Raw genomic sequence first — 12,111 nt, 5'->3', positions numbered from 1 at the left:
TGTCTCCAGTTACCATCAGTTCGTTTGGTGGCGACTCAGAGGCAGGCCTTCTCTGTGGCTGCTCCTGGGCTGTGGAATGCACTCCCAGCAGAAATTTTTAAACTTAATTCCTTACTGACCTTCAAGAGAGCTCTAAAAACCCATCTGTTTGGCCTGGCCTTTCAGGATTTTTAATGAGTTTTAATTGTTTTAATGCTAACCTGATTTTCAGGGTTTTAATTGTTATGATATTTTAATTGTTTTTTAAGATGTTTTTAAATTGGTGTTAATATTTATATCTCTGTTTTAATTGTTATTGGTTTTAATAGTTTCTGTTTTTAATTGTAAACCGCCCTGAGCCTTTTCGGAAGGGCGGTATAAAAATTGAATGAATAGATAGATAGATAGATAGATAGATAGATAGATAGATAGATAGATAGATAGATTCATATGCCTCTACACTCAATACATGTTTTTGTCAATCCAGGAAAAGAATGGGAGCAGACTGAGGCTTCTCCCACGTGACAGCAGTATTAGAAGTGCCTCCAATAGGACCGGCCAGGGATGCTGGGGAAAATTGACCACCAGATGCTGGCTATGAGCCTGTGTCTTCTTGGTGCTGAGGAAAAGGCATGAGACCTTGAGGGCTAGGCTGCAGATGAAGTACAGCTATATTGCTTAATACTGGGGTGTACAGAGCAAAAATGACAGACTGCTCCTCACTCACTGCAAAAGGGTGCAGTCAGTGGAGCCAAAAGAGATGTAGCAGCATCAAAATGAGGGTCATTTGAGAAGAGCGTTTGAAGGTCCGAAGTACTCTGCTCCACTTCCTTGGGAGCCAATGGTCCTTTTCCCAGTAATGCCGGATCAAGATTAACTGGATAATGAGTTTGCACACAGTCAAGTTCATCCCAACTCAGGGGAAGGGGTAATGAAAGGCAAGCTTTTTCCCAACAGTGCAATATTGGGCTCTGACAATATAATGCCATCTTTGCTGGCAGGAATCTTTTGTTCATCTCTGTTTGAGTAGGGAGAACTGGCAAGCCAACTAGTGATGTTTTTCGTACTCCATGTTTTTGTATGAATGACTAAACTTGCATTCATTTTAAGAGAGAACTTGGATACAAGCCCCACAAATGCATGGTACAGATAGGAAGTGTACCTGCTGTACCTGTGTTCAACATAACATGTGAATAACTGTAGCTGTGTACAGATCTGTGTCTATGTATGCAGTACACTTGTATAGGGTATGTGTGAATAGGGCTATTGATTTAACATGGGGTGGGACAAGGAACGGCACAATTTTGTCATTTTAGGACATGGGTAAATTGTAATATGCTTTATGGGGGGAGAGGAACCAAACTCACAGGTGATGTTTTCAGTGTGGCCCTGTCTATGTTGTAATGTAGATTCATCTAATCTTAAGAATTACAGTATAGTACATTAGGTAAAATGTTAAAATTGCACTCAGAATTTTAATGCTGGAGTTCTTTGGCCTGAACTTCTCAAGTTCCTGCATGACTCACTTGGCCTTCATACATAGAGTTTCATTTCCAACAGCCTCACCAGCCAGCCACCTTTTGCTGGCGTCTGTAGTGTGCTTTCTCCTTCTATGCCTCTCAGGTACCAGCTGGCTGCTGTTCCTTTAACCCTCTGGGTTGACTGATCAGTTGCTCAATCTGAGGCACTGGAACGCCTTCCACACTGCTTGGCCCCTTTGTTGCTTTGCCATAACATGTGGGCATCCCCCATCCTTCTTGGGTTCCCTGCGAGCAGAAAGATTGTGCTGACAGCCAGATTATTCATCGAGATAGGAATGGGAATGGATAGTGTCTTTTGCTGACTGCTGAAGCAAAATTGCTGGCCAGCTGCAATCACCATGTTTCTGAAAGGAAGCAAGAGAAGAGAAATCACTAGGAAATTTGCATGTAAACAAGCCATTAATCAGACCGTCGTAAACATGGTAATGAACTATCATATATTTGATATACTGATTCACCAGTGTGGTCAGGGACGTACCAAGGTTGGAATGGGCCCAGAGATGAGGTTTTGAAATAGGCCCCTCACTGCCTTCCTCTCCTACTGGCCCCATATCTCTGCTGCAAAAGAACCTTTTTTTTTTTTTTTGCAAATTCAATTTTTATTGATTTTAACAATAGCAATATTATCATTCATTAAAAATACACACATAGAAGGTGGACTTCCCGCTCACATTTCTTCATGAATCAACAACTATAAAATTTACCCTTGCTATGATAATAATTCAAAACATAAGTTCAAACCCTTACAAACATAATTAATCTAACCAACCTGCGATTTATACTAAATTTCAAACCCTGCTGTCAAGTCCATAGTAGGAAAGGAATTCTTTAGATACAACAAAAATGGTTTCCAATCTTCTTTAAAACATTCCAAGTTTTGATCTCTTAATAGTGCTGTGAGTTTTGCCATCTCCGCATATTCCAAAATTTTTAACAGCCAGTCTTCTTTTGAAGGCAGTTCACTAGACTTCCATTTCTGTGCATATATAATTCTAGCCACCGTGGAGGCATACATAAAAAATGTTAAATTGGTTGTAGATATTACACCGTGTGTTATTCCCAGCAGGAAGGATTCAGGCTTCTTAGGAAATGTCATTTTAAATATTTTCTTTAATTCATTATATATCATGTCCCAATAGGCTTTAGCCTTCCCACAGGTCCACCACATGTGAAAAAATGTGCCTTCAAAATGTCCACACTTCCAACATTTGTTTGAAACATTTTTATACATTAATGCCAATTTTTTTGGTGTCAGATACCATCTATACATCATTTTATAATAATTTTCTTTAATAGCATAACATGCAGTAAATTTTAAATCATTTTTCCATAACTTTTCCCAGGCTGCCATTTCTATATTACGCCCCGCATCTTGAACCTTAAGGACATGTGTAATATAGTGTAGCAGCTTAACAGAGGACAGGAGACTACAGTTACGAGGTGTAAAAACAACAGCAGAACCAAATAATACAACAGTATCAGCTTTGTGAAATACAAGAGGGCAATTCATGCTTGCTACCACAAGACCAGCTCTCCTCCTTTTCTGTGGGTTCCAAAGGAAGCTTCTGTTCCAAGCTTAACAATTTTTGTCACGGCTGTAGCATGGTGGGATTTAGAAACAAAACAAAACAATATTTGTCATTTGGAAAAGGCAGGTGAAAGGATATCTAGGCAAACCAGTTTAAAATGAGCAAACAATCAGGTAGGATGCTAGACTACCTCCACTCGTCCCCAACCCTCAAGTATTGTGAGCCATTATATACAGTGGGTATAGGAAAGAATCACCCCCTTTGATAGACCTTAAATTCTGGTTCCCTTACATCCTGAAATGAAAACACAAAGAAAATTCCCTTCACCAGCTGTACTTATCCAATGCAACCTATAACATCCAACTGAAAAACATCACAATTACAGTCCAGAAAAAGTGTCAGAGACAAAAAACAAGAATTACTGAGATTGAAAAAGGATCACCCCCCCCCCATGTCAATATTTTGTTGAACAACCTTTTGCTTTAATAACAGCCTTGAGTCTGTTGGGATACTTCTCTATCAACCTTGCACATCTACCAACACCTACCATCCAATGTGACCCAACTTGAACAGTTCTGTATGGAGGAGTGGGCAAATATTGCTCCGTCTAGATGTGCAAGGTTGATAGAGAAGTATCCCAACAGACTCAAGGCTGTTATTAAAGCAAAAGGTGGTTCAACAAAATATTGACATTGGGGGGGTGATCCTTTTTCAATCTCAGTAATTCTTGTTTTTTGTCTCTGACACTTTTTCTGGACTGTAATTGTGATGTTTTTCAGTTGGATGTGATAGGTTGCATTGGATAAGTACAGCTGGTGAAGGGAATTTTCTTTGTGTTTTCATTTCAGGATGTAAGGGAACCAGAATTTAAGGTCTATCAAAGGGGGTGATTCTTTCCTATACCCACTGTAAGAAAGGAACAATTTTTTGAGAACTTGTTTGATTGAAAAACAATTGAATATATTTTCAACCATGACACCATCAAAGAACCAATCAATAACCCCCCTACCACCACTCCTTCTTTCCTTTCCACAGAGAGGAAAAAGACTCATTGCAGGTTGAAAGAAGATCACTTCACATGGTTCATCAGGACTTAGAAGGAAGAACTCAATCATTTAAAATCCTTTTTTAAGAAGTTAAAAATAGCTCAGGCACAAACAAGGGCTCAGGCACAAACAAGGGCTAGGATCTCTCTCTCTCTCTCTCTCTCTCTCTCTCTGACACACACACAGAGGGATGTGTGAAACGTTTCGGGTACAAAACATTTTGTACCCAAAACAGGCCATTTCGAGTGTTTTGTAGCCAAAACGAAACACTCTATGGCCAAGTTCCAAAGTTTTGTATACAAAATGAATCGTCTGTGTTTCGGCTACAAAAGTTTTGTTGTTTCGGACCTCCATTTTGCAATCGCGAATAGTCTTTCTTCTTCAGCCACCATTTTGTGTTGTTGACGTCAGTTTGAATTTCCCGCCCTTCCATCCTGCAGATTGGCCAGCGAAAGCAGGGGCTGATCTGCAGGCAATTGCCTCCTAATTCCTTTTAAGGAATCTTAAGGGTTTAATCTACCCTCATTGGCCAGGGGGAGGGTAAAGAACAGCAAGGGTGGGGGGAATTTTCAGAGGGGTTTTGCACTAAGGTATTTACTGGGGCTGCAGGTGCCATTTCTTCCTTTCTGCTGCCTCGTGTGTGGGAGAAGAGACCTCTGTTGCCTGATTGCTAAGCCTTGCTACCACCATCAACCACCATTGCCTCCATTTTGCTCTTTCTTTTTCAGACTATCCCTATAATCAACACCTTAACTTGTTTCAAGCAATGGCAAAAGGACATAACCAAATTTGTTTGGCAAGGGAAAAGACCAAGAATTAAATTTAAAAATTTAACAGATGCTAAAGAAAGAGGTGGTCTTAACCTGCCAGATTTACAGTTGCATTTTGATGCTGTTTGTTTGACATGGTTAAAAGAATGGATAACATTAAGAAATCCCAAAATACTTGATCTGGAAGGATTTGATAGAAGGTTTGGATGGCATTCATATCTGTGGTATGATAAAACTAAAGTGCATAAAGATTTTCTTAATCACTATGTGAGAAGGAGTCTAATGGGAGTGTGGGTAAAATATAAAAAATGGTTGGAATTTAAAACTCCATTATGGCTATCTCCAATTGAAGCTTTAGCATGTAAAGAGATAAATATGCAATCTCATTGGCGTACCTATGGGGATTTGTTATGTTTCCAAGAAAAGGGCTGTAAGTTAAAAAACCTAACTGAAGTACAAAATCTGGTTAGTAACTGGTTTCACTACCATCAGTTAAATGAAATTTATAAGAAGGATCTTAAAGTTGGATTTGAGGATCAAATGTCGAGATTTGAGAAGGAGCTGTGTGAAAATGATGAAAAATTAGTTTCTAAGATGTATAAGCTGCTGCTTCTGGAGGAGACAAGAGATGAAGTGGTTAAAACGACTATGATAAAATGGGCTCAAGATCTGGGTCACAATATAGATATGACAACTTGGGGAAAATTATGGAAAATGGATTTAAAGTTTACCGCATGTTATACCTTAAAAGAAAATTATTATAAAATGATGTACAGGTGGTATTTGACACCCAAAAAATTAGCATTAATGTATAAAAATGTTCCAAACAAATGCTGGAAATGTGGAAATTGTGAGGGAACTTTTTTTCATATGTGGTGGTCTTGCAGGAAGGCAAAGGCTTTCTGGGATATGATATATAATGAGTTGAAGAAAATTTTTAAAATGACATTTCGTAAGAAACCAGAATCCTTCCTGCTGGGAATAACGCAAGGAGAGTTTTCCAGAAGGAATTTAATAATCTTTATGTATGCAACCATGGCAGCTAGAATAGTATATGCACAGAAATGGAAGAACAATGAAATGCCCTCAAAAGAAGATTGGCTGATAAAAACTTTGGAATATGCTGAGATGGCAAAATTTACAGTACTGATAAGGGATGAAAACCTGGAATGTTTTAAAGAAGATTGGAAACCATTCTTACTATACTTAAAGAACTATTTCTCTAATATTGATTTTTCAGCAGGGTTTGAAATTTAGTAATAATAGCAGGTTGAGTAGAGTAAAATCGAGTTTGTAAGGTATAGGATATATGTTTTGAATTACTATAGCAATGGTTGAATTGTATAATTAGTGATTCGCACAGATTGGCGAGCAGGAAGTCAACATTTGTTTAATTGGATGTAATGAGATTGTTAAGATATTGTAAAAACCAATAAAATTTTTAAAAACAGCATTGCAATTTGCTGCTATTGTTTAGCATTTATGCCATTGCTCAGCCTCACTGCCAGCCTGCCTTTTCAGCTTTTCTTTTCTTTTAAGGAAAAAAAAAGGATTGGGAGAGAAGGAGGAGAATTCCTTTTAAAAAAAAAAGTTGTTCTGCCTTGCTGCCAGCCTGCTACCTGTGTCATTCACTCCTGCATTTTTATTTTTATTTTTTGAGGGGGGGGGTAGAGAATTGGTAGAAAAGAGATTGTTTTTGTTTGTTTGTTTGTTTTTCTGATTTTTCTTAACTTCTTCCTGCTGCTGAGGGAATCATCACTGCTGCCTGCCTGTGCGAGCAGCCAACCACACCAGCCCCAGAGCGCTGGCCACCTGTGGCCAGCCAGTAGCCACCCCCCCCCCTGATTTTCCTAAGTGCCCCATCTGAAGAAGAGGAAGACAGAAGAAGAAAGACTGACCAGACCCACAGAAGCAGACTACAGAGACCCAGCGTTTGGAGAAGCCTTCGAGAGACTGAGTGAGAGTACCCATTTATTTTAAAACATGCACATGCACACACACACACACACACACACACACACACACACCTCTAGTCTTGAATTGTGTATTGGGGTTTTTTTCCCCCCTGTTTGGAGTGAGGTTTTGGTTTTTAACTGAATTTAAAAAGTTGTGTGCTATTTAGAATAAGTTTAAATAGGGGTTCAATCTGTTTAGCTTTAGAGATAGTAGCTAGATAGTAGGTGGTTTAGAGGGTGGTGTAGCCTTGTGATTTTTTAAAAAAATAATTCTCTTTTTCCCCCTTCCAAATAATTTTTTTGCATTTGCTTTTTTTTTTAAAGGAACCTGTCATCCAGTGTGCCCTAATAGTATTAAATTCAATATTGCTGGTGCCCTAGGCTCTGCACAGCAGTGCCACACACTTTTTGTGTTGTTGTTTTTAAAAAAGAAGCCTGCTGCCTCTGTCTGTGCCCATTTCATAGAGAGCATACTGTATCTGCCCATAATTTGTATCCCATTTCCTAGTTACATTGTATCTTCTGGATGCTGCTGCTTGCTATTGACCTGGTATCAAATCCAGCTGTCCTCTCTCCCAGTAGTTATTTTATTTTGATACATTGTTCTATTTGTGAATTCCCTGAATCTAGCCTGTGCAATACTACTTTCTCTGTTCTGCTGCCTGTGCCCACCAGCACCACAGCCTCAGGCAGGCTTTGCACTGAGTGAGTGAGTGCATTGCATTGTGCACCCCCCAACTGCAGCCTTAAAAAGAAGCAGCAATGCTGCAGCAGCACCACAAACCATTGGCACTAGGGGTGTGTGTGTGTGTGTGTGCACATTCTGCTCTGCTTGAGTCCGCCCAGCCCCTGTTCTTGGCCCTTCTCCCAGCTGTGTGTCCCCTGCCCTGAGACACTCACCCCACCCCGCTCCTTTCAAAAAAACATTTGTCAGAGTTTTAAAAAGAAGCCCCCAAAGAGATGGCTGGGAGGGGTGGAAGATGTAGGGGGCAGTGCCAGATAGGGGGAGGCTTTCCCCCCCTGCTGGTCATGGTCAAGGGCGGCAAGAGGGGCTAACTCCCAAGTCATCCCCGATCCTGCTTCAGCATGCAGGCTGGATTTCTCTGGTCTACTTTCTTGGGCAGTGTTGCATGTGGAGGCGATGGAAACAGAGCACAGGTCGGATGAGTTGGTGGCAGTCATGGACTGGCAGGTGGGGAGTTGGCTGGCCAGGGGGCCAAACCTCTGCCAAGGTTTAATGGTCACCAACAACGCAGCCAACATCAGTAAGGCAGCTAAGCAGGTTTACGGTGTGCACATCGCTTGCGTTGCACACACCTTGAACCTGGTGGTGCAGGATGCACTTGGGCTCAAGGAAGTGTCGAAGTCCAAGCGCCAGCAGGCTAGGACAGGTGGTTTAGCTCAGGCCCCGGATCCTGCTCCTTCCCCGGCCGCTCTTGTGGAGCAGTGCCACAAGATTGCTGGCCACTTCCACCAGAGTGAAAAGGCAAGGCGCATGCTCAAGGCCAGGCAGATTGAGCAGGGCCTGCCTGAACACCTGATCCCCCAGGACGTTCCTACCTGGCGGAACTCCACCTTTCTCTTGCTCTAGCACATGCACGAGCAAGAGGGAGCCCTCCACAGCCTGGCAAGGCATGGTAGCTTGGATGTGTGCACCCTGGTCCATGAGGATTGGCAGCTCATTTCCAAGCTGGTCTCAGTACTCGAGCCGTTCTATTCTGCCATGAACAGCTTGTGTACTGAGGCAGCCATACTGAGCTAGGCTTTGCCCGCTGCTCTTCTCCTTGAGAAGGCCATGGGTGATCTCCAGACCACTCTGACCACTGGGGACGCAATTGCCCTGGCCAGTTGGTTGAGGACTGGGGTAGTGGAGTGGCTCAAGACACCCTTGGGTGCATCTGCATGGCATGTCCTGGCATGCAACTGCAACCCAAGGATGAAGGGCAGAGCTGTGCCCCCTGGCCAGCTCCCCAGGTGGAGGGACCTCTTGGTTGAACACATCAGGTGTGAAAAGAATAGGAGACTAGGTGTAGGTGATGAAGGTGACCAGGAGGAGGGGGCTGGGATGCATGGGTGGGCAAAGGGCAAGTTCACTTCTCTCTCTGTGACTGTGCGGACTTGTTTGCAATGAAGATTGGGTCACATTGTGAGTTGTAGCCTCATTTTTTATCCAAAGACTGCTTGCATCTAAAATAGGTTGTGCTCATGCCACAGGCTCTGATCTGTTGCAGACATGTCAAAGAAATGCGCCAAAAAATTGTGTGCCACCGTTGTCGTTGTCGTCATCACTCTTTCAACTTGTGTAGGCAGAAGGAGGGGGGGTCAAGCCACGCTGCTTCACTGGTAGAAGGTTTATTGCTTTGCATCCTTACTGGACCCACTTTTATGGCCGGGTGCCACAGATGTTGCTGTGTCTCTGTTGTTTGTGGACGAAAAATGCTTGGGAGAGGGAAGGCAGGGCACATTTGATACTGTTGTTGGCCCTAGTCTGCTGCAGCTGTGATATCATGCTTGCTTTGGAAACCAGGTTCTTTGCAAAGCTCTGCTGCTGTTGATGTGCGCTGTTAAAGTTATTTGGGGCAGATTTGGGGTAGAAAGGGGGCTTTGGGGCAGGAGAGTAGGTTGGGTGGTAGTGCCCCAATGGGTGCCTGCCACCACCCATATTACAAAGGAATTGGGCAAAGGGCTGATTTTTTAGGAATTAATGGAGCATATGAGATTTTCAATGACCAACCATTAATCCACTCTCATCTGCTACCAGAAAATCTACACTCAGAACACCTCAGAAACAACAAAACCCAGTACCCCAAGGGTTAGCAACCCATGGGGGTGGTTGGCACCCTATGTGCACTACACCACCACTCTCTCTGGGCCACCCCAGTTCCCCCCAAGTGGAGTTATGGGGCTTCTGAAACCTCCATTATTCCCTATGGGAAAAATCTTAAAGACGTGTAGTAAACATCAAAAATTCACAAAAAACCCAGCCCTTTGCCCAATTCCTTTGAAATAATTGTGGTAGCTTCCTTGCCCCCATTGGGCACTACCACCCACCACATTCCACTCTGAGCCACCCCTTCCCCCCAACGTGAGGCTATACTTTTGCTAAAACCTCCATTATTCCTTATGGAAAAATCCTAACGATGCATAAACATCAAAATTTCACAAAATATCAGCCCTTTGCCCAATTCCTTTGAAATTTGGGTGGTAGCTTCCACCCATTGGGCACTACTACCCCCACTCTTTTGGCCCCCCGGACCTTTTTAATCTGAAACTATTTGGATTCAGATTAATTCGAATCTTAATAGAATCTGGGGTGATTCAGATGGGTCAGATTCGGACCCGAAATGAAACAGGGTTGTTTCGATTCATGTACAAATCGAAACACAAAAGTCATTTCATGCACACCACTTCTCTCTCTCTCTCTCTCTCTCTCTCTCTCTCTCTCTCTCTCCATAAATGTGGGAAGCAGGGAGGGAGGAATCACACACAAAAAACACACAGATAAGAGTTGTTTGTTTGACATTCCTTACCACTTGAACAACTGGCTAGCTCCCAGTCCCATCCTTCAACTGCACTGAGTTGCCGAGTGGGGGAGGAGCTCAAATAGAGTAGGACCAATGGTGGTGGTGGTTGCGGCAGCGGCTGCTGCTGCTGCAGAAAGACAGGGCTGCTTTAAGCCTGCTGCTGCAGCCGTTCTTCTCCACTCCGAGTGACAAAAAGGAAATAGGGAGTCACAGAGAACCTGCTTGGGGAGACTGCAGATCACATTCTTGGCTATAGGGCTGGAGAGAGGGCTAGGACTGGCCTTGTGGGCCTCTCAAGCGGTCCCTCAGAGGCTGTGGGCCAGGAGACATTCATCTCCCTTTGTCTTATTAACTGTACACCCCTGACATTGTCTATGAACCAGACTATTGCATCTTTGTTCTAGATTAGTAGATGTTAGAACTTAGCAATCTAAGTTCCTGAGGGAAAATTTTCAGGTACCCCAGTGTGTGCCCAATGCTGTCCTTCGTCTGGAAGCAGAACTATTTAAAGTAGAGGCCAGAGCATGGATTAATATCTTCAAATTCTGGTGGAAGCTGATTTCCACCCTGCAGGTCTATCTCCACTTCTGCTAAAGGATATCTATCACTCCAGGTGGAAAAGAGAGCTGGAGGAAGGTTTTGCATCATTATGGTTTCTCCCATTTTGCATTGATAACCCTGGAGTATGAAAATGTGAGGGTCAAACTCAGACAAAGAATATATAATATGGAGCGTCAAATTGATCAGGGCTCTCTTCCTCTTGGTGTCCATTTGGGCAACCAAGTTCTGAGTTTCAACCCTGCCAGATACCTAAACCAGATAACCATTCCAAAATATTGCAGAGCTTTGACACAGGCACGATGCAATGCCTTGCAATCAGAGTCCTGGAAGGGAGATATCAAAGAATCCGATGCAAAGAACTTGCTTGTCTCTGCAAATCGGGAGATATTGAAACAACAGCTCATATGCTCCTTTATTGTCAATTTTACCAAGATATACAACATAAACATATAACCCCTTTTATTAGCTGGCATCTAGGTTGTACAGATTCTTTTTATCTTGATAATCTTTTAACTGACTAGAATGTCCTGAGATCTTATAATGTGGCTAGGTTCTGTTTAATAGCCAGTAAAATCTGCCAGTCATTAAGAATCGTTGTTAATTGATCTTTAACTATGTGCTTAACTACTGTATCACAAATCTGTAGGTTATGTAGGTTTTTTATTTTCTTTTTTGGGCCTCTGTTTGTAAATTGTGCTGGTCTGTGATCGTAATAAAGGAATTGAATTGAATCTAGTCATTTTAAAACAAGTCAGACTGGATTTAGTTTTGCCTCACAAATATTAATTTTAATATCAGTCTCAATGTTACTCCCTGGACAATCTATGAATATGCAGATGCTTAAATAAATTATAGCCCAGTCTTATACATATATACGGAGAAAGTGTGCATTGGCAGTTGTGGTATTCTTAACAATTCCTTTCCAAAAAGAATAGCATCCCTTGATGTCCTTTGCCTCAGCTGCTAGGAATTTCATTAATGAAAATGAAACAGGAACTGAAAGGCGGTTTGTTTTGTTTTTAAGATGGCATGGAAGAAGAAATTTCTTCTTACATGCTAAACTGAATTTCTCATGTGCTGGTATGGTAGTGACATGAAAAGATAAGTTCCAGTCACATACAGCCATTGGGTTTTCATGTACATAATTCCCCCTGGAGCAAAATAGTGGTGAGAGGGTTGTGGTCTGCTGACTGTTGATCAGGTAGA

The 12,111-nt window shown here is 42.3% G+C and overlaps 1 long non-coding RNA gene across 1 annotated transcript in view; it reads right to left on the bottom strand.

The window, feature by feature from the left end:
* Positions 1-1,303: 1,303 nt before the first annotated feature.
* The window catches only part of LOC128339772 (uncharacterized), a 35,591-nt gene continuing 24,783 nt past the window's right edge, over positions 1,304-12,111 (bottom strand). The window contains exon 2 of the long non-coding RNA XR_008313206.1: positions 1,304-1,864. This is a non-coding gene — a long non-coding RNA (uncharacterized LOC128339772). The remainder of the gene's footprint in view (positions 1,865-12,111) is intronic.

This window comes from Hemicordylus capensis, chromosome 1 (genome assembly GCF_027244095.1).
Source record: "Hemicordylus capensis ecotype Gifberg chromosome 1, rHemCap1.1.pri, whole genome shotgun sequence".
Lineage (NCBI taxonomy): Eukaryota > Metazoa > Chordata > Lepidosauria > Squamata > Cordylidae > Hemicordylus > Hemicordylus capensis.
The sequence above is the reverse complement of the archived record's forward strand: the minus strand, read 5'-3'. Positions and strand labels throughout refer to the sequence as shown.